Raw genomic sequence first — 21,475 nt, 5'->3', positions numbered from 1 at the left:
GTCTGATTTCTGGAAAATAGGATCTCCCAAATCTCACATCAGTTGCAGTTCTGTTAGTTTCCAGTTGGATAAATCCTGGGTTGCAAATGTATTTTATATTCTTCACCAAATTTGCACATAGACGTAGATATGTCAGGGATAGTGAGGAAAACAAAACAAAACAAAACAAAACAAAACAACAACAACAACAACAAAAAAAACTAGCTCAGACTTTCAAACATAGGAATTCAGAGTTAGACTCCTTGCTAATAACACTTGGTATTTGTACTGACAGTGCACTTGTATAGATCTTCAATCCTTTCCACCATCCAAAAATAAGAACATAAAAAGAGACTCTAAAGAAGGTGCACGGCAGATTTTCTAACTAAGCTGTGTGGTCAGGATGTTTTTGTCACTCTTGTTTGTTGCTGCACAGAATTTTGTGTGAGCAATTTCTTGTCAAGTCCCATGGACTCCAGGCTAGGCACATTTTCAGCATGAAACTTGTAGACTGTCCTGACTCCTGCCTCTGTGTACTCTCTTTGTCCTTGACTTGCAGCTACTGATTGAGTTTTTAACAGAGAATATTGGCACTCTTATGGACATTTAGTTAACAGTGCACATAATAGTGAGAATCTTCACTCCTTCAGAGGGATAAGACTCATCTGGGAAGGATCATGCTGTTGACTAGAGCAACCCAAGAGGGAGCAAACTGATCAGAACCTGGCCATGACACATGAGAACCAACACTGAAGATGTCCCTGCTCGATGGAGGATGGATTAGATAACCTTTAGAGGTCCTTTCCAACCCAAACCTTTATATGATTCTGTAATTTTATGAAGGAATCAGCAAGTGGCACACCTCAGAGGGATTCTGGAATCATCAGTGAGAACACACATGCAAACGAAGTGTGTTATGTTGTTAAAGGAGTAAATAAAACTGCTTTACACCAAAGGCCACACCTAGGAATCCCACTGATTTGTCCTCAAGTGAAAACTCTGCAAGCACAGGACTATGTGCTGCAAGCATCTCTTGAGATGTCTGGCTGCCCAAAGGGTTACACATAGCTCTTGCATAAGCAATATTTTGTATGTCTCCCATGACTTTACAATTGCAGCTTTGTGTTGTCTCATAAAGACCACTTTCACTCTTAGTAAAACCAACACAAATAACATCATCTGGTCTGACCTGGAACGTGAAAAACACCATTTCTAGATAAAAAGAGACAAACTACTATTCTGACATGCATGCAGCAGAATTTTAGGAGTGGAAATATGAACACAAAGCTAGTCCCAAGGTAATGATGTAAGATATTGGCAATCAGCTGTCCTCCTTGGTGTCTGTCTATCTTTTCTCATCACTTCAGTTTTACTGCACGACTAGTGCAGCTTTATTAATTTTGGACTGGACCAGGATCACACCTGACCTTCTCAGAGCACAGGAAGAACAGAAAGATGAAAAATGCCCTCTTTGGAAATGCCAGCAGTGTCGACAGTGGACCACAGTTGTTTACTATCACTGTGTAAGAGTACACAATATTGACAAGTGGTAGTTCAACGGTACAGCATTAAATCTGCTCAGCATTTTGAAATCTGTTGAGGAATACCAACTGCTGACCCATTATACTCTAACTTTTTCCTCTCAACATGCATTCTAATTGGAGACAAGTGACTCCATAACAAACATAGCAGCCAACACATTAAACTCAGCAGGAGCCCATAGACACAGTAAATGTTAATTTATAGTGCTGTGTTAGCTATTGGTAAAATTCTGCATCAGTCAAGTGTAGCTTTACCACAAAAAATAAAAGTACGATGAGGTGTGTGCAACTGGTAGTTCCTAGCTTGAGCTGTAACGTAAGAAGTAGGACATTGATTCACCTAAGAGAAGAATTTTCAAAACACCCAAATATTACCTGAAGAAATGTGGAGGTGTCCAATGTGGGAGATATTAAGCTAGAATTTATTCTGGTAAAAGAAATGAGAGACTGGATGCTGGGTTTTGTTTCAGGTTTTCTCCTCTTACAGGCTTTCCCTCTTTTCTGGTATATATAAACAGGGAGGTAGTTTCTCCTAAGGGGCCACTCCTTCTCCATAGTGCCCAGCAATAGGAGAGGAGGCAACAGTGGAAAATTGTGTCCAGGAATTTCTACCTGAACATGAGGCAGAACTTCTGTCCTGGGCAGTGACCCAGCACTGGGACTGATGGTGCAGAGAGGGGATGGAGTCTCCCTCACTGGAGATATCCCAGACCCCTGTGGACACAATCCTGTGCCCTGTGCTCTGGGAGGGCCCTGCTGGAGCAGGGAGGTGGGACCAGATGACCCACTGTGGTCCCTTCCAGCCTTGCCCATTCTGTGATTCTGTGATGAGTTACCCCAAATGGTCACACATTGAGTGCTCCTCTCCTCACATTGCTTGTGATTTCATCTTGAATAGATGCAGGTGTGATGCTCTGACTGAATCATTGCGTACTGGGCACCCCCTCTATCCCCATGGGACAGGAAGTATAACATTATCAGATGGACCCACAGATTCAGCCCCACACCCTCACAGCATATTTTCACTTGAAACTGAATGATTCATGATAATATATATGGGGAAGAACAGGTGCTGTTTATTCCTACATTTGCATTTGCACACATATCCTTACTGTTTTACCTTCCAAATAAATACAAGCTTTCTGTGGAACATAAAGGATGACCAGCAGAGTGCAGCAACCATTTGAGAAGAAGGTCTTGCACGTTACTCTTTTTAGCATGTGGCTGGACAAAGAGGAGGCCCCTGAAGGGAGATTTCAAGCCCAGATGTGCACACATGCCAGTTACCAGGACTAGAAATTTCTCAGTGAAGCACTTCCAGAAGGCTGCTGTAGAAAGGAAAAAAAAATGTTCTCCATACTTAATTCTGTGTTAATCAGTCTAAACCAGAAAAAAATGTGAGCAGGTGATCATGCACAAACTGAGAAAAGAGACACTAAATACAGCTTTTTTTATATACAAATAGCAATTAAAAGGCCTAAGTTTTCTACTGTGAGGTCTGCATTACATGGACATTTTTCATCCATTTATTGATGAACAGGATAATGATGGAGAATAACCTTTCACAGTTTGAACATGTAGAGACTCCTACAAGGTCAGGGAGGCTCGGTTGCTGGGATGATGGCACAGGATGGTTCCTGGCTGTGGCATTCCATGCTGGAAACACCAAAGGTAGAAATAAAAAAGGATGTTGAAAATGTTATCAAGCCACTGATTACAGAAAATGCATAGTATGCAGCAAGGACAAAGTAGGTTAAAATTAAGTGGGCTACTGACTTCTTGTAATGTTCCTGAAAATGAGTGTGTAAATAATTAATGCAAGCTCAAAAAAGAGTATATGAAGACTGACAGTGGGTCACATATATTTAATTTCCTCACAATAAAAGATAACTGTCCTACCTCTTAAGAAAACATCTTGCTCAGCTTTTAAGATGAAGCACAAAGTAGACCCACAGCAAAGTGACTGGTTTGAAGAGTGATTCATGTAAAGGCACCCAACATGATTTCCCAGAGGGGTTGGATGTATTGTGAGAAAGATGGGATTCCCTCAGTCCCATTCTACAGATTTACCTAGAGCATCCTCTGAGCTGGAGAGGACACAGAGTACTACAGGCAGGCCACAAAATTAAAAGCACCATCTTCCCTCATATTTGTTTAACGATTTAGCTTGATGCAAGTTTAACAACCGAAAGGAATTATAGATGAGATTTTTGGCATATTATGACAAAGCTGAAGCCATTCAGCAATTCCCAGTGCATCTTATGAATCAGTTTATGTGGAATGCTGGATAAAAGGGCAGACAGTACTTAAGGCTTCCAGCTCTTAAAATGCAGCCTTTGAAATACAGGTAAGAAAAATAACTGTTTGGTATAAAAGATCTAGTACACATTGTGGTACCCAGGTTTTAACTTTCAGATGTAAGTACTTACTATGGAAAAAGGTAATGGGTAGAGAAAAAAGATCATAAAGCAGCAGGTGTGAAAGAGTTCAAGTCTCTAGACTCTTTATCTACTCCTTCTCATTAAATTAGATTGCTTCCATACCCTTAGTGGTGTAAATATCAGTTTACCAGCTAAATTTGTAGCTGAATTTGGTCAGAACTTTTCTGAGGTATTTATGTTGCAAATCCAAGTACTTGAGCTGATGCTTATCTTGTCCTCCCTATCCAGCCACAGGCTTGTAAGTTTTCTTCCTGGTCTCCCCTTACTCAATCCTAGCTCCACAGGAGAATTTCATAGCAGACATTTCACTTTGCCCCTTCCTGAAAACAGCTCATGCTTCTGTAACATGAAAACTGGGTACAGATAATAAGTGAATACTGGGCTGCCCTCAAGGTCAGAATTCCAGAATCATGCACACACTGCCAGAAGCATCCAAAAGAGATGTTTTAGTATTTTATGTCCTTTCCTTTTACATTAATAGATCTAGTCTTCGTTTTTTTACCAAATCCTGAAGGAGTATAATACTACCTTCAAGCCAAAAATCTCAAAACTTGGTCCACCACAGTAATAGTTTATTGAGCACAGCCCTGCAGAGGAAAACTGGTGCATAATGGTTGATGAAAAACTCATGAGCCAGCTGTGTACACTCGGAGCCCAGAAAGGCAAATGTATCCTGGGCTGCATCCAAAGGAGTGTGGACAGCTGGTATGAGGAGATGACTTTCCCACTTTGCTCCAGTGAAACTCCATCTGGAGCACTGTTCAGATCTACTGCCCCCAGTAGAAGAAGGACATGGAATTGTTGGAGCTGAGGAGGTCATGAATTTGATAAGAGGATGGGAGCACCTCCTCTATGAAGACAGGATGAGGAAGTTGGGGCTGATCAGCCTGGAGAAGAAAAGGAAAGTGAAGACCTGACAGCACCTTCCAGTATCTGGAGGGGGTCTACAGGGAAGCTGGACAGGGATTCTTCATCAGGAACTGTAGCAACAGGACAAGGACTAAAGGGGTTAAACTGAAAAAGGAGAAATATAGCTTAAATATTAGGAAAAAAATCTGGCACATGTTCCCCAGAGAAGCTCCATACCTGAAATTGTCTAAGGCCAGGCTGGACAGGGTTTGGAGCAACCTGGGATAGCGGAAGGTGACCCTGCCCATGGCAGAGGGTGGAATGGGAAGAACTTTAAGGTACTTTCCAAACGAAACCATTCCACGACGTCAAGAACCCAGTCAAGAACCCTGGTTGTGAGAGAATTTGATTTAGAGCTACCTATTTACTTAGGATACTTACCTATTTAACACTTTATACTTACTTAGGATACAAAAGCCTTTATCTGAGATTCAGTGAAGCCCTACTGAATTGTGACCCATCAAGTGACTTTCAATTATTCTCTACCTGGATCTATTGGAAATATTTTGTGGTCACATCACCTTACCTAGTGATTATCTGTTCAGTTGATTGCTAAGTAGAACTGCATTCTGTTTTCTCATTGATGATTTTTAATTATAATCTGAACTCTGTCATGGGCTTTAATCAATAAAGTGCCGGGAAACCTCAGAAGCTGAAAGAGGGAGAAATAATCATTAGATGTTATTAAAGTGATGGCCAATAGAAGCACAATTCTTTGTATGATGGCCAATGTTTCAAGTGCTTATTGATTTGCTTTTATAACAATTATACTGCACTCAGGGAGGCTGGTAAGTTAGAGGAGGATGAAGAAAAGTCAAGGAAAAAAAAAAAGAAAAATACAAATACACAGAAGTTATTCATGCCTCAGAAGGCATAACCTGGAATATATCCACTTAGATGATAATCTGTTCTCCTAAACCTTTATAAAGAAGCCATGCTTTCTGAATGTGTTTTGTTTAATTTTTCATCTTAAATCTTTAAATACTGCCGTTGCCTAACATGGGCCTACAAAACACAGTGCTAGGCATACCATGGTGTCCCCATTCCATGCAATGTGGCAATTCTTCAGACAGCTTTAATATGAAAAAAGTGTTCCCCATGCATGATTTATAACAGCTTTATAAGGTGAAGTAATTACATTATCAGATATCCCTGATGTGTTTGAGCAATAAGGCACCTTCATAATAACAGACGACATCTTATAATTACCACAAGGCAATTGCACTCCTGGGGAGAGGAGGAGGTCAAAATACATGCCTTGCCTATACAATGCCCCCAAGGAAGTTATTATCAGGATATAAATAAATAAATACAAGAAAAAGAAGAACAAGGAGGAAGAAGCTGATACTGAATAGTGTTGAGCTGTCATATAATGTAATTCAAGATTTATGGGAAAGGGCAAAAGTGTATTTTCATGCTAAGATGCAATGTGACAGTTCAGAGTATCTAAACAGTAATTTTGAATGAGCAGAGCTAATCACAGAAGTTGACCCATCTCCTTGGCCAATCAAAGCCATTTGATAAAAAATCAGACTGGACTGAGAAATACATTAAATATGCAACTTGATTTTATTGCTCACAAAACTGTTGTAGTATATGTTTCTAGGTGATTCATGATTCTTATGTCAAGGTTTCTCCCTCCTCCTAAATGTTCTTATAGGTCTGTTAATGGAATTCTGGAAACCAACCTTGTCCTGATCTGCACCCAAGGGAGTGTGGGAAGAATTTCAAGGGAGGGGAATCTGCTGCTTTGCTCCACTCTGGTGATACTCGCATCTCCAGAGCTGCCTCCAGTTCTGGGGCCACCCAAAACAGAAGGATGTGGAGCTACTGGAGCGAGTCCAGAGGAAACCCAAAAAATGCTCCAAGGCTCCTCTGCTCTGGAGCCAGCCTGGCAGAGCTGGGGCTGTTCAGCTGCACAAGAGAAGGCTCCAGGGAGAGCTCAGAGCCCCTGCCAGGGCCTCAAGGGGCTCCAGGAGAGCTGCACAGGGACTGGGGACAAGGCATGCAGGGACAGGACAATGTCTCTTCCAACCCAAACCTGTCATTCTGTGATCTGGTAAACCTGCTACAAGTTTTATTTTCTTTCTCTTCACAGAATGTAGAAAAGAGGGGAAACAAAACCTTTCTGTTTGGAGAATCATGTTGATTTTTTTCTCAGGCTATTTTTCTTATTTTTGTGCAAATTCTAATTAGCCAGATCTCTGGTGTGTGTTATATTCAGAGGTCCATTCAATTATCCTCCATTCACTGTTTTAAGAAATTTTTGATTTCATGGAAGGCCTAAAAAAAATTAAACCAGTGACTCATCTGATAGGCAACAAGATAGGCAACCTTTACATTTGTTGAGAGAGGATCCAACATCTGTTGATGGGAATTAACAAGATGATCTTCCCAAACTCTTTCCAGGAGGAACAGATCAGAAGATAAATGCAGACTGTGGTGTGGGAAGGCAGTGCAGCACTGCAAGAGGTTACGCAGACCAATCTAAATACGCAAAGGATTCGATTTATTTTCATATCCTCTACCGTCCCACATGCTTCTAGTTGAATACGGGACATGGAAATAAATTTATGTGCCCTTTCCCACCCAAAAGTTACTTGGTGCTTTTTTTTCCTCAGCTCAAAAGGATTACATGTCTTATGTTGATGTTTCCATTTTACAATTAAACTGAAGTGCTTAATCAAAGAAAATCATGTCTCAGCAGGAAGCCAGAAGTGGGTAAATAGGCTGTGGGGGGCAGGGAGAATACACAGCGTTACCTAGCAGTGCTTGTGGCTCAAACATTACTCAAATAATCAGTAAATCAAAGAAGCTTTGTCTCCTATACTGCATAGGGCAGAGCAGGCCATTAACTTACTCACAGTGACAAATGGGGATGGATGGATTTTAGTTTCAGGTTTCATTCCTGAGGTGCATTTCAAGGTACTCTCCAGAGCTTCACAATGTGCTTTGTTTCCCATCAGAACTTCCCTGACAACTGCTACTAAAGCTATTTATGCTTTGGGAGCTTTAATGTGGAGGCAGTTTTGCCTGGCTCCTGCTAGCATAAGACCTCTAGCACAATACACAACCGGTTAGAGATGTCACAGCAAATTTTTGGTATTTTGTCTGGGAACGCATGAAACCTGTTTTGTACAGACAGGGTAGCAATTGTAGAGGGCGTGTTCATCCAGCTCTCATTCCTTCTATCTTCTTTTGTTTATCCTTCTTCTGTCTCAATTTTTTCTTTGCTCCCTTTTTATTCCTCCTCCTTTCTTCCTCAGTTCTCCCAGGTTCATCCATTTTTCTTTTTTATTTGTCCTTCTTGTCAGAAAGCATCCCTACACCTTAGCATAAACAAACATATTTCCCAAAACAAAATTCTTTCTGGAGCGCATAGAGTACTCTCTAATCTGATTTTAATGACCATGTTCAGCTAGTGGTATGATTCAACCTGTTGGTTAAAGTACATAAATTTAGAGATTGGCATGCAGATAACTAAATGTGACCTCAGTGTGTGCATTGTCATTGCGGACAGGGACATGAGTCAGCAGCTTTGGCACAAAAACTGAATACTCTCTGAGATTCCTGAGGCATCCTGAGTGACCTCCAGCTGACCAAAAGTACCCTGTAGATCCTGATGTAAAGGCAATCATCTTCATTTAGTCAGCTGAATGTCTCCATTGACTGTACTGGCTAGATCTCCGATGGCTGCAGAGGAAGTGATGCCAGAAGCATGTTTGTGAAAACCTATATTCAGCCTTTTTACCCTGTACCCTAGTCTGTCAGTTGAATCCCAACTTGTTTGCCTCCTGAAACTAGGACTGAACTTCATGCGTTGTGTACACACCACAAAGAAAGATGAAGTAAAGGACTTCTGCTGCTTTTGACTAACTTTTCCAGCAAATTGGCAGATATGTACAAACAGTAGGGATTTGCACGGGTGTAAATAGGAAATCTGGATTTGTTTTCCACCACCAATACTGCCAGGCCTCTCTTAAGCATTTATAAATACTTATAAAATACATATCAGTATTTTTTTGTTTTTTTTTTTTTCCACTGTAACAGGGACATATGTCCGTTTTTCAAAAGCAGGATCTGCTTTTCCAGGTTTCCTAAGAGGTATTGGTCTTCCGTGTACATTTATATATTATGACTTAATTAGAAATATAACCTTTAGAAATACCTTAAGGTTTTTTATTAGTTTGAGATATACTCAGCATACATTGTGTTCTGGTATTATTTTTTTACTATTTTTTCTGGGTTTTTTTTGTCTTTTGCATTATTGAAATAATGGGGTCTCGGCTCCAGTTCAGTAAAAAAAAAAAAAAATTCACATTTTCTTCCAGCTTCCTGAAAGTTACAGCAAGAACATACATCCACAAAGAGTATAATTCAAACACTAAGCTGAATATATCTATTAATGTGATAAATTATTTAGTTCTTTCAGCTGACAAACATTGAGGGACATGGAAATAGTTGGTAAAAACAGTGACGATTTACAGAAGGAAATCTGTAAGCAAGTTCATAAGACCTAAAATGTTTCATCATTAAAGAAAACAAATAAGGGTTCTCACAGTGCACTCACAAAGAAGACAGATGTTGGATTCCATATCTGGTCAAAAAGTTATTTATCAAATCAAAGCCAACTTCTTAATGGGTAGAATGTTCTCATTAAACTCTAATAAAAGTCTCAACCATGAGATAAAATCCATAAGACTTTATTTTAATCCTACTAAATCCTGTCAGGAACTTTTCTTATCACTATCACACACTATTCTCATACTATTCCAAAAAGAGTTTGAAGTTTCTATGGTCTGCATCTTTTTTTTTTTTTTTTTCCATTAAAATTTATTCTTACTCTTCTATGATAAAAGTATTATACAAATAAAACATCCAATAAAAATCCCTTTTAAGAATGTTATGTTACTATTAAACATTGCATAAATTTAATATGAATTAGATTCTATTAAATTTAATAGGTTTTGAGTTATTGAGTTTAATTCATTTTCAATAAATTTCAATTAAGCCCAATTTGTTTCAATTTTTTATTAATTCCAGTCACTATCAATTATATTCAATTAATTTCATCTTTTGCTACATTTTCAGGTAATTCTCCATTACTTTCAATTAGTTTCTATTAATTTCAAGTGGGTTTTGTGTCTGTTAACTGATTTCATAAGAAAAAAATGTCCTTCTTAATGTGGGTCTGGACTATTACTGCTTGTCCTCATGCCATAAATGGGCAATTCAGGGCCAAACCCTGATGTGAGGATACTGGCGTAGTCCCAGCAGTGTCAGTGCAGCACTGTTGAGCAAGAACAGTCAGAGAGCTGATGCTTCCTGAGAACTAAGGAATGTCTGGGAACAAAAATCAGCATGAATTTCACCTGAGTTTTCCATGAGGTCTGGATTTCACCTTAACCTTTCCCAGCAAGTATAATGAAGGTTATCCTGCCTTACTTGTCTCATTTCTCAGTAACACTGTGAGACAGAAACTTAATGGTCAAGAAAATGTGACTCCTCTCATCATGAAACAAGGGAAGTCCTGCGATTCTGCATCTCTCAGCCATATTATCCATACTGACTGCCTCCACTGATTACAGTAAGAATTAAGACATTTAAGTTTAGATGCAGACATTGGCAGAGCAGAAATGTGAAAGTAGGTCAGATGATCATGAATTCAAACATGTCTGGTTTGGTAACTGGCCTGATTTCCATGAAGGACAGATGAAAGATAAAGGAATGATCTTCTGTGCTGTTTCCAGTTCAGTGCCCAGTTTAAGCTTGTGATGGGTATAATTAAAACTCCCAGTTCTCTAAGTACATAGTTGTTTTGGGTAAAAACAATTGTTATGATGGGAAAATTAATGTGGTAGTACAGCATTTAAATATCCTTTGAGAACATGGATGAAGGGATTCATGATGGAGTTTCACAGAATATTAGAATCACAGGTGGGATTGGAAGGGACATTAGAGACCATTTAGTCCAACCCCCTTGCAATGAGCAGGGACATCTTCAACTGGATCAGGTTTTTCAGAGCCCTGTACAAAATGGCCTTCCACGTTTCCAGGGATGGGACATCCACTATCTCTCTGGGCAAACTCTGCCAGCGTTTCACCACCCTCATTGTAAAAATATAACCTAACTCTACTTTCTTTTAGATTAAAACCATTACCCCTTGTCCTATTGCAACAGAGCAATAGGACAACAGAGCAACAGAGCTTTCTGTGTGTATAATTGTATTGATTTATTTACTGTCAAAGCAGCAGTTACCTCCAAACAAGCTCTGCAAAGTCAGGCAATAATCTTGCAACTGCATCAAGGTCACCCACAACAAACCTTTAGTTTTATTATGTCAAAATTAAAGTTAAACAACCTCTTCAGCATTTCTGCACAGCAAAATTAATGAGAGATTCCAGCAGGTTATACACCCTAGAAATGAAATTAAATCTTCCCATCATTCAAAAGTGAGGTAAAACTGTAATGTAGTTTAGCTGGACTACATCTCTGGCTGCTCAGATTGGTTGGGTCTCTTCTATCCATAAGCCATTTCTGCTGTGACACGTGCCAGACATCGTCTGGGGGAAGAGCCAAGGCTGGTTGGAGTCATTGGAGGCTTCACATTTTCCTTCACTGACCTTTTGGGGAATGTCCTGAAGTGCAAGCAGCCCAAGTTTTTGGTGGCCAGCCCTCTGTGTCTACTTTAGCCTGATATTATACATCCAGAAGCCTGAAACTCAAAAGGTCTGTTCAAGCACAATGTTCAGGTTTTACAGACTCAGTGAGACATATGCAGGGAGGGTTGGCTATTTATTCTCATCAGGCATGTAAGTGAAACACACCTGGAGCTAGGAAGCAATTTCACTATGCAGTCACACAATTAGACAGTTTATTATCACTGACTTTAATTCTCACCTCCGTCAAAATTACCATCACCTACAGATTTCTGGCATTGGTGAACCACACCAGAACATTTCGAATTTTTTCATCTAGTAGCAGAACCTACAAGGGATGCACAAATACAACTCTCTTTTCAGCAGCTGAAAATGTGAATGATAGAGGCACTTTTCTGGATTAGTATATTCAACAAATATAATAACAGTTTTGCTTGTGCAGATAAGTGCTCAGAATAAGTTACTACATTCAGACCAACCAGGCAGAAATGTCTCAGTACCTCTTTTCTAAAAGCTTTTCCTTTGGGTGGATCCATTCCTTGACTATTTCAGAGTACACAGATGTCAAAGACCAAGAGGACTGCAAAATAACTACAGGTATATATTGGAAATTTGCCTTCCTTTCCATATTAATTTATAACATTGGACTGCTACTGAAAAATTGCAGAATGAACCTGAAATCACAGGCAAGAATTCTGCTTTTGAAAGTGTTCCCATCAGAAACAAAATAAATCAAACTAAACAAATATAGAAAAATGTTCAATAAAGATGGAATTGAAAAGAGGAAAGATAGCATGTTATCAACTGCTGTGTCAGCTGACACTCAGGAAGCTGGTGGGTTTTATTGAATATACACTGCTTTGGAAAAATATATATCCATTTGCATTATAAAAGCTCATCTACAAATGTACTTTGGGTTTAAAATCCCATATGTTGGCTGCCTTACTAATATTGGTTCAAGCAAATTATGGCTTGGCTTCACTAAATGCACATATCTATTTCAGTTAGAGTGTTCTAATCTGGCAACAAATACTGTATTATTTATTCTGTGGCACAGATCAGGTTATATAAAATTAATGGCTGAACTTCATTCATATGGACTGAATTAAAATATGTTGGTCAGAATGGAAATGAAGGAGAGAGAGAAAAAGAAACCTGGATTTCATTATATTTATGTCTCTTCCAGTATCAGCACAGCACAGTGCTGGCTGCACTTAATACATCCTAATTCCAAAAAAAAAAAAAAAAAAAGGATGGCATAGTCTCATGGTCTTTATGGAGGTTTTAATTTGCAACATATTGGATTTTGCGGGTACCAATTTAATTTGAATTTGTTTTAAAAGGCCCAAAAATATTTATTGATTTCAAATATCACTGGTTTTCTTTGGTTTTTATGTATGCAAGTTTCAGGCAAATGTATGCTGGATGGCCTAGAATATTCTGAATGCTGCTTCTGTCTACATAAATAGCCTTGTGTTATCTTGTCCACATATCTCAGAACCCTCCTGCAATGCTATATTAACCAGCTCTACCCAGTAGTGACAGAATCCTACAGATTCCCCACCCTATCCCATCCTTACCAGCATGGCAAAATTTACCAGTCAGTCAAAACTCTAGAGATTCTGAGAACAGATAGGAATGACTGCAGAAAATCGTTGTGTCATTGATAAATGTTTCCTCTTCTTATGGTACATCATGGACAGGGATCCCTTACTGCAGAGCCAGACAGGGTCTGGATTTTACTGCAGAGATTCAGAGTGGTGCTGTGGTGGTTGGAGATTTCTATTAGCAATGGTGCTGAAAAGCATCAGACTTGACATCCATCCATCCATCCATCCATCCATCCATCCATCCATCCATCCATTATCCATCCATCCATCCATCCATCCATCCATCCATCCATCCATCCATCCATCCATCCACCTAAAACAATTCCATTGTCTGCACCCCTACTTGGCACAGCAGAGCTGAGATTCTGCTGCCTTCCCTCAAAAGGTGTAACACCATAACTTGGCCATATCTCACACCTTCCTGTAACTACTCTTTGCCCCTTTCATTTGAGGCTACCACTGTGTACACTTCCCTCTGGGCCCTGGTTTCAGCCTCATCCTGTCCAATCTCCCTGTAAAGAGAAAATTCTGAGGTATCATGGACAAGAATGCCAGAAACACACAAGCAGGTTTTAGCCCTGGATCACCTCATTCAAATATTGCCATTCCAAGAATATACTCCAGTTTTTTTAGTCTCTTGGCTTCACAGTTAAAGAGCAACTCAACAATTGAAGAACAATTTTCTTTTTTTTTTTTTTTTTTTTTTTTGCTAGAGCTCAGAAAAGCAGGTGAAATGCTTTCTTCCCAGTGGTATTCCCATTCCATTTAAGATTACTGCTGTTATTCACATTTCTAAAGAGAAGGTGCTTGCTTCCTTGTGCTCCCTGTATGCACTGTGGGCATCCAAATTGTCTCAGGGTCATCCACGTTATTACTACCCTTCATTTTGTGAGCTCTGGCTATATCTTCAAATACTGACACACCTGCCAACCCAGATCCACACCTCCTGACTTTGATGACTGCAACAAACTGAGGTAGACGAGTGTCTATTAAGCTTAAAAAAAAAAATTAAAAAATAATTTTAAAAAAGTAAAGCACACCTTGATGGAAAACGCAGCAATCTGCCTCCAGAACAGCCATAAGTAAACTTCTATTTGAGCTGACACTAATGACTTATTACATGAAATCATGAATTTTCTCCTCAAAAATCCTGTATTGCTTTATCTACATTATCAGAGAGACAGCAAAGGGAAGCTTCACTCCTCACAAAAATCCAGAAGGAAACTCACGAAAGTAGGAGACAAAAGTGTTTTCACTGCTGGTGCACATTGTGAGAGTTGCTTCTGGAACACATCAGAGTGACTGTAAACCTCAGCAGTTTTAGAACAAAATGTAAAACATTCTTCCATTGACCTCTCTTTCCCACAATAACACCACATAAAATAACAGAGAAAGGAAAAAAAAAATCCAAACCAGAGTGCTTTATGAATGCACTTTAATAAATCAATAGGGGGTTTAGATACCACAGTGGTAGCTGCTGTATAAATACCCAGACAGGAAGATCCTGTCCTGGAAAATTAGAATAGGCAGTTCCTGAACCTGTTATTGTCCAGTTTTGCTTGAAGTAGGAGAAAGCGTTATTTTTTTCCCCACTGTCAGAGAAAACTCTGTTATAAATAAATATATCTCTGTGTCACTGGTGCTGGGTATAACACCCAAGATGTTTTCTGCATGATCCAGTCAAGGGAAGAACTACAACTTGTTTGTATTTCTGGTTATAAAGAGATACAGAAAAAGCATGGCAGAGATTAAATTAGCTTTCATGTCTGCATGTAAGTAATGAAAACAGAAGAAAAAACCAAATGGTGTGCAAAATAACCACACATTATTTCTGAGTTTCAGAAAAACACTCAGAGGTATTTTACACTCTTCATGATTTCCCTTGTTTTACTGATGCATTCAACATGTTACATTATCCTCTTCTGAGAGAATACTGTGTATTAAGCTAAATTAACTGGTTTTAGGCTGAGACCTAAGGACTGACTATCACACAAATTCTCCAAAATGCAGCACAGCAAACAGCACTTCATTTCATTGCAGTACAATGCTCTCTTTTAGCTTTGAGAAGGAGAGGTGGAATGGATGCCATCTACAGGGATACAGAAAAAAAATAGCCTTGATTAAGCTGAGAAACAGGGATTCCAAGAAGGCAATATTTTAAGTAAAACAAGTGAAGAGAAGGAAATGCAGACTGTGAAAGCTGGAGATGATCAGGCTTACAAAAAGGCAGGGCAGAGTGCTATGGGAAGGTCAAAAGCCAATTTAGAGCATGATGGAGTAAGGGCCATGCTTCTTGCAACAAAGTGGGTGATAATGTCAGGAAGGTGCAAGGAGGATCCCATCAGAAAATAGAAGAGCAATAATAGCTTGTGGCTGGGAAAGGTAGCTGTGAAGAATTGGATGTAATTGGAAGTAGAAACAGAGCTACAGAGCTGCAGTGGATGAAAGGAGGAAAGAGAAATGAAAATTAGATGGAAGATCTCTAGGAATGGATTAGCCAAAGTCCATCTTTGCAGGCTGAAAGATGAAAGAACAGGAAAAGCTAGTCTGAGGCTTAATTGCCACTGTCATAGCTAATGAATTATTAACAAGTAAATTATGAAATTGAGTAAATTCTTCCTCTGTCTCAGCCAGCTCACAGTTCTGACAGTCACCAGTGAAATGCAAAGCTCTTTTTACAATTCCTTTCCCTGCTCTTATGCAATGGCTGGCGGCACAGTCATTGCATGGTTTCCTTCAGAGCTGTTGGAACCTCTCCCTGGGCTCTTTTGGGTGGAATTCTCCCACCACAGGCCTCCACAACATGATGAATTCTTGATAAAGCTCTGCTAATGGCATCTCTACAGAAATTGCTCCATTACTTCCATGAGTTATCCTAGACTTAAAGGCCATCATCATTACCATGAATTTATTTGAAACCAGTGCAGTAAGCCAAGCATAATGATGTTAAGAAATGTGTAAAACCCACAGACCACAATGCTAGGTTTTGTTTTCTTGCTCAGAGAACTTCCTTTCCAGACTATGCTGGAACAAGGAAGGGACAGGTAGTTAGGAGCCCACTTTTAAAATGTCCACCATGAGTTCATTTATAATTTATGAAAAAATAAAAGATAAATTAGTACAATATCATTGACATAAAAACTATCCAGAGCATTTTTCTAATCTTGGGTATGGGCATGACACAACCCTCTGTCCTTTGGGTTACGCTTCTGCATCCTTTGTCAGCTAGAGGAGACAACCAGAATTTTGTCATGCCTCAGAAAAGGGATATAAATAGGCACCTGCCAAGGTTTGACGGTAGAAGATGTGAGGGGACAACAATTTCATCCTCCACTAGCTCTAATGCAGTTATAAAACCTAAACCTGAGAAGTCCTGTCCAATACCCTATATCTCCATAATCTCCCAACCATTATTTTTCAGAAAATTTCAAAGAAAGTAACTGTTTAACCTAAACAGAGAATATGCTCATCCAAAGCTAACATCTTCTTTCTGCAGTAGATTTTGCTAATCTTAGTCAAAAAAACTTTTAATTGGTGAGTTTTTTTTCAGCTAACATTTACTGACTATTTTTGGCTTAGCTGTAGGGTTGTATGTCCCTGCTGCCATAAGCCTGGCATAGACATTGTATGTTCTTGCAAAATGAGAGAATGCACAAATGTCACTTAACTGGTCCTCGAGGTGATACAGGCAGAGAAGAGAATTCTGCAGCACCTTCTATGCAAAGGCAACCAGGACAGACCAAGGAAAATATGCACAGCCAGATTTAGAGAAGACATTAAACATGAGGAGCTTCTGGTGGATACAGAAATATGGGCATAATTAACCCAGAGTAAAATCAGCACTCATGGATCAGAAACCACCAAAGGGAGGGACCAGAAGATCTGCTGCTGCTCTGTTTAGCTGGCTGAGATCTGTTGCAGCTGACAGATTTTCTGTGTTTCCTTCAGAAGGGGACAACACAGCCTGAAGCAGTCACTATCTGGTGATGCTGACCAGAAACAAAGCCTTGCTGTTGTCATCTCCAAAAGTTTTGTATTCTACTTTTCTCCTTTGCCAGCTCTGTGAGCAGCTGTTTGCTCTCCTCCCTGATGTAAATCAGGAATAGCTTCAGTCAACATGGTGCTGTTTATCTGTTCATCATATGTTAAAGATCTAATGCTTTTTTCCTCCTGGGAAAGCAAAATACAGCCAAGGATATATGTTGGCCGTGTTTTCTTTGCTCTTACACCAGCATGTGACTGTTACCATGAGGTTGTTTTTCTGGTTCTTGCTTGTGAGTTTTTGGTTTTTCAATGAGAAAAAGTATCCATCTAGATGAAAATCAGGAGGAAGCAGCCCTATGTGGTGCATCTTTTTTTAAGTACAGTAATGTGAAAGCAGTGCAAGAAATAGAGTGGGTAGTTGTATTAAGGAGTTCAGGATCTAGGAATATGCTTCTTGTGCATCACTGAGACTCTTGGTACTGATTGCAGCTATGAGGATTAGCTTGTGGTGTGACTGAGGTGAAGACATCTGTGCCCAAATCCAGGTAGAGTTAATCATACTCAGACCCTCCTGCAAATGGGATAATCAGTGGGATCTCCTCACAGCCAACTCAAATTCATTCATGATGCAACGCAGTTTCAGCTTTCTCAGAAAACTGCTGGTAGCCTGCAGATCTGGTAGAAAGGGAGTACCATATTAAACACTTCCTATTACTGCCACAAAGTATGAAAATGTGTTTTCTGGCTTGGAAGGCTTGAGCAATTTGAGGCTTGAAAGTCATCCTCACTTAAGCTGATTTCATGTCAAGGTATCAAATACACCATGACCTTTATCAGCTGAAAACCAGAACAGCTTCAGAAACTTTCTAGGGGCAACCAATTTCTGTCCAGTGTCAATACACACTTAGATTTGGGTGAGTGGGATTATCTCATGCATTAGCAAGTACATATAAATAAACAACTTGTGGTAAGGCCATGGGATGAAAAGGCAACTGTTGACAAACTTCACCAACCTTAGCTGGGGGCAACAGAAGTCATGGAATCATAGGATCATAGAATCATTTGGGTTGGAAAAGACCTCTAAGGTCTTCAAGTCCACACGTTCGCCAGCACTCCCAAGTCCACCACTAAACCATGCCCCCAAATGTAGCATTGACTCATCTTTGAAATACCTCCAGGAGAGGTTTAGACTGGATATTGGGAAAAATTTCTGCAAGAAAAATATTTTCCAGGCCTGGCACAGGCTGCCCAGGGCAGTGGTGGAACACATTATCCTGGGCTGAAAATTTCTTATTTTAGGGGTGATTCAGAGATAAGGAAAAAAGTAGTGGGAGCACATAATTCAGTTTTGCAGTGGGGAGAGTTTAGCAGATGGTGTCCCTATGAACCACACTATGGCCACTATTCTTGACAGTATCCACATGCAATCTGAAAAAGGAACAGCACTTGCAGGTGTTAAAAATTATACAGGGCAGTCAAATGTAATACAGACTGAAAAGAGTCACAGGATTACCTTGAGGTACTGTCTAACTGGGTAATAAAATGGTTGAGAAAATTTAATTTTTACAAATGCAAAGTAACGTACATGTGGAAAAATAACACTAGCTATACATATTCATTGATGGCTCCAAATAAGATCTATATCACTGTATTTGATTCATGTATTCTGAATGGAATATACTATCACATTGGTCTTGCAAAGGATATAGTAGAACTGAAAGACATAGAGAGGTGACAAAGACAAGTAAAGGCATAAAACACCCACTACAAAATGAAAATAAACTGTTATGGTAGATATAACAGAGATCTATAGAATGAGGAATGGTGTGAAGAAAATAAGGAGGGGAAATAATTCACTTTTTCACAGTACAATATCTCCAAGACTCCAAAGGAAATGGTTAGAGAGAAACCTTAAAAGGTGGGCTTTATTTCTGTGTCTTTTGCTTTTCTTTTGTTTTTCTTTCTTTTTTGTTTGTTTTGTTTGCTTCTTTTTCTTGTTTTTTTTTTTTTTTGGTTTTTTTTTTGTTTTGTTTTGTTTTGTTTTTTGGGGTTTTTTTTTGTTTTTTGGGGTTTTTTTTTTGGGGGGGGTTTGGTTTTTTTTTTTTTTTTTTAATTTTGGTTTCGTTTGGGGTTGTTTTCCTATGCTGCACATTGAATTGTGAAGCTTTGTCATAGAATTTTCCAGAAAATAAAAAATTATTGACAGGATCAAAGAAGAGAATAGACATCCACGGAAGTCCACAGATCAAGCTGCTACTAAACACAGCAGCCCATCTGTGGCCTCCAGTTCAGCACTCCCTGTAATTCTCACTGCTGGAAAGTTGTCCCAAGAGGATCATAGTGCCCTTTTCACACACCCCAGGCTTTTTTTTTTACACTCTTCTGGGCATCTGTTGTAGCTACTATGGAAAAAACATCCTGATAAATATTTGTCCTGATCCAGTATCCCTCATCTCTATATTGTGAGGGGAAAAAACCCATGAAATTCCTGACTAGATTAGTAAGATTAGTGTATTAATTTAACCGAGATCCTGCTGTTTTGCTTCTCACAGAAATCATCTGGGCCCACAAAAATTCTGTGACCAATTGTAAATACAATTTGCATAAATGATCATGCTCATTTGCATAGAGTTGCTTCCTTTGCTTCCTTCCCTCAGGGACTGACAATCTGTTCCCTCAGCAGTGAGTTTGGGATTGCCTTGCACCTCTGAATTATATAATTTTACTTCCTTTTTCTTTCCCTCTTATTCATTTCTTACATTATATCATGCTTCTTTTCAGGCTCAGTTTACCATAGTTCTCAGCTTACCATATTTCTGCCTTGCCTTATGTCTCTTCACTCTTTCCAAGAAAATTCACTATTCTTTTCAATGGATATCTCAATAGTTCCTATAATGTGTAATCACATCAAAAGAAAAGATTACGAACTTTTTATCCTTTTGATGTATATTCAGCTCGCTCCAATTCAAAACTGTAAAATACATACAGACAATGTGCGAAACAGTTTGGTATAAGGCAAATATATTGCTTATTGCACCCCTCCATTTTTAAAATTGTGCTAAAATGGCTCAAATTGCAACTTTCAGGAGAATGAGATTGACAGACACTTTAGGTGATTTAAGTCACCTCTCTCCCTTGAAAATCAAACTTCCTAATTCAAGTGGAACAAATGTGCAAACCAGACCCTGTATTTTATTTTCTTTTAGTGAGAAATTTTTAAAAAGGTCTTTCTGAACAACTTAGCACCTTTTTTCCAGTTTTTAATCCGACTCTCAAGCAAGATGAAGGATATTTTTATGATAAATAAATGGACCTTTACTGCTCTGCTGCTAACTGCCCACAGATGTCTGAGGAGGATCAGAGCTCAGACCTGTCCTTTTTCCATCAAGGTGTGGCTGGTCTTCCCTCTGTGCCTGCTGTTGTCTTCTGCTCAGTGTTACTTTAGATCTGGAGTAATTAGATCATACAAGACATCCCCAAAATCTGGTAAAATCCCATAAAAAGCTTAATTTCAGACTGAAAATCTTTAAGACTAAAGCTGCCAATGTTTTCTTGCTCCACAGCATTCTTAAGAAGAATTCATGAGGTTATGGGGATACCAAACCTCATCTGAAGATTAAAACCTCCTGTCAGACAAGACTGCTCTGGATCATTGCAGCTATTTTCTAGTCATCAAACACCCATCACAGGGGAGATAAAATAATTTATAGGGTAAATAAAATTATAGGATACTTCAACCATAAGAATAAAACCTTCCCAGCCTCTTTGCAAATGTGAAATTATGTCACTCATGTGATTTTCATACAGTGCCAGAATTTGTCTGAGGGAAATTATGTGAAACTGTAATTGAGGGATGGACTTTTATTAAAGGATAGTTCTAATGTCCCCATTCATTCCCTCCCAGGGATGATAGGTGTGGGGCTGTTGGGCTGAGCTTTCATTGTTTCACAGGATGTGCAAATGTCTCCTGTGAGAGAATGTATGAGCACCTCATGGAGTACCCACACAGATAAATTTTCCCTGCCACAAGCAGGTACTCAAACATCAGTACTGGGGTGTGTGCTGGGGTCCCTGGTAAAACACATGCCACAGAATGAGATGGGATCCACTTCACAGGCAGCACGAGTGAAGCATGAAGCCACTGGTCCCACAAGTCTATGCAAATGTACAGAGCAAATCCACTTTGGCTAATAGCCAGCTGTATATTTTAACCACCAGGCAGCCCTTTCTCTCCCATTAGAGGGTACAGTCATCACCTCTGCAAAGCTAGAGTGTCACTAAAAAGAGACCAGCTGAGCTTCCCTTCTGTTTCCTCGAGATGTGTGATGCTGTGAAAATACTACAGGCAGCG

Source organism: Vidua chalybeata, chromosome Z (assembly GCF_026979565.1).
Source record: "Vidua chalybeata isolate OUT-0048 chromosome Z, bVidCha1 merged haplotype, whole genome shotgun sequence".
Classification (NCBI taxonomy): Eukaryota; Metazoa; Chordata; class Aves; order Passeriformes; family Viduidae; genus Vidua; species Vidua chalybeata.
This window is presented reverse-complemented; position numbering follows the sequence as displayed.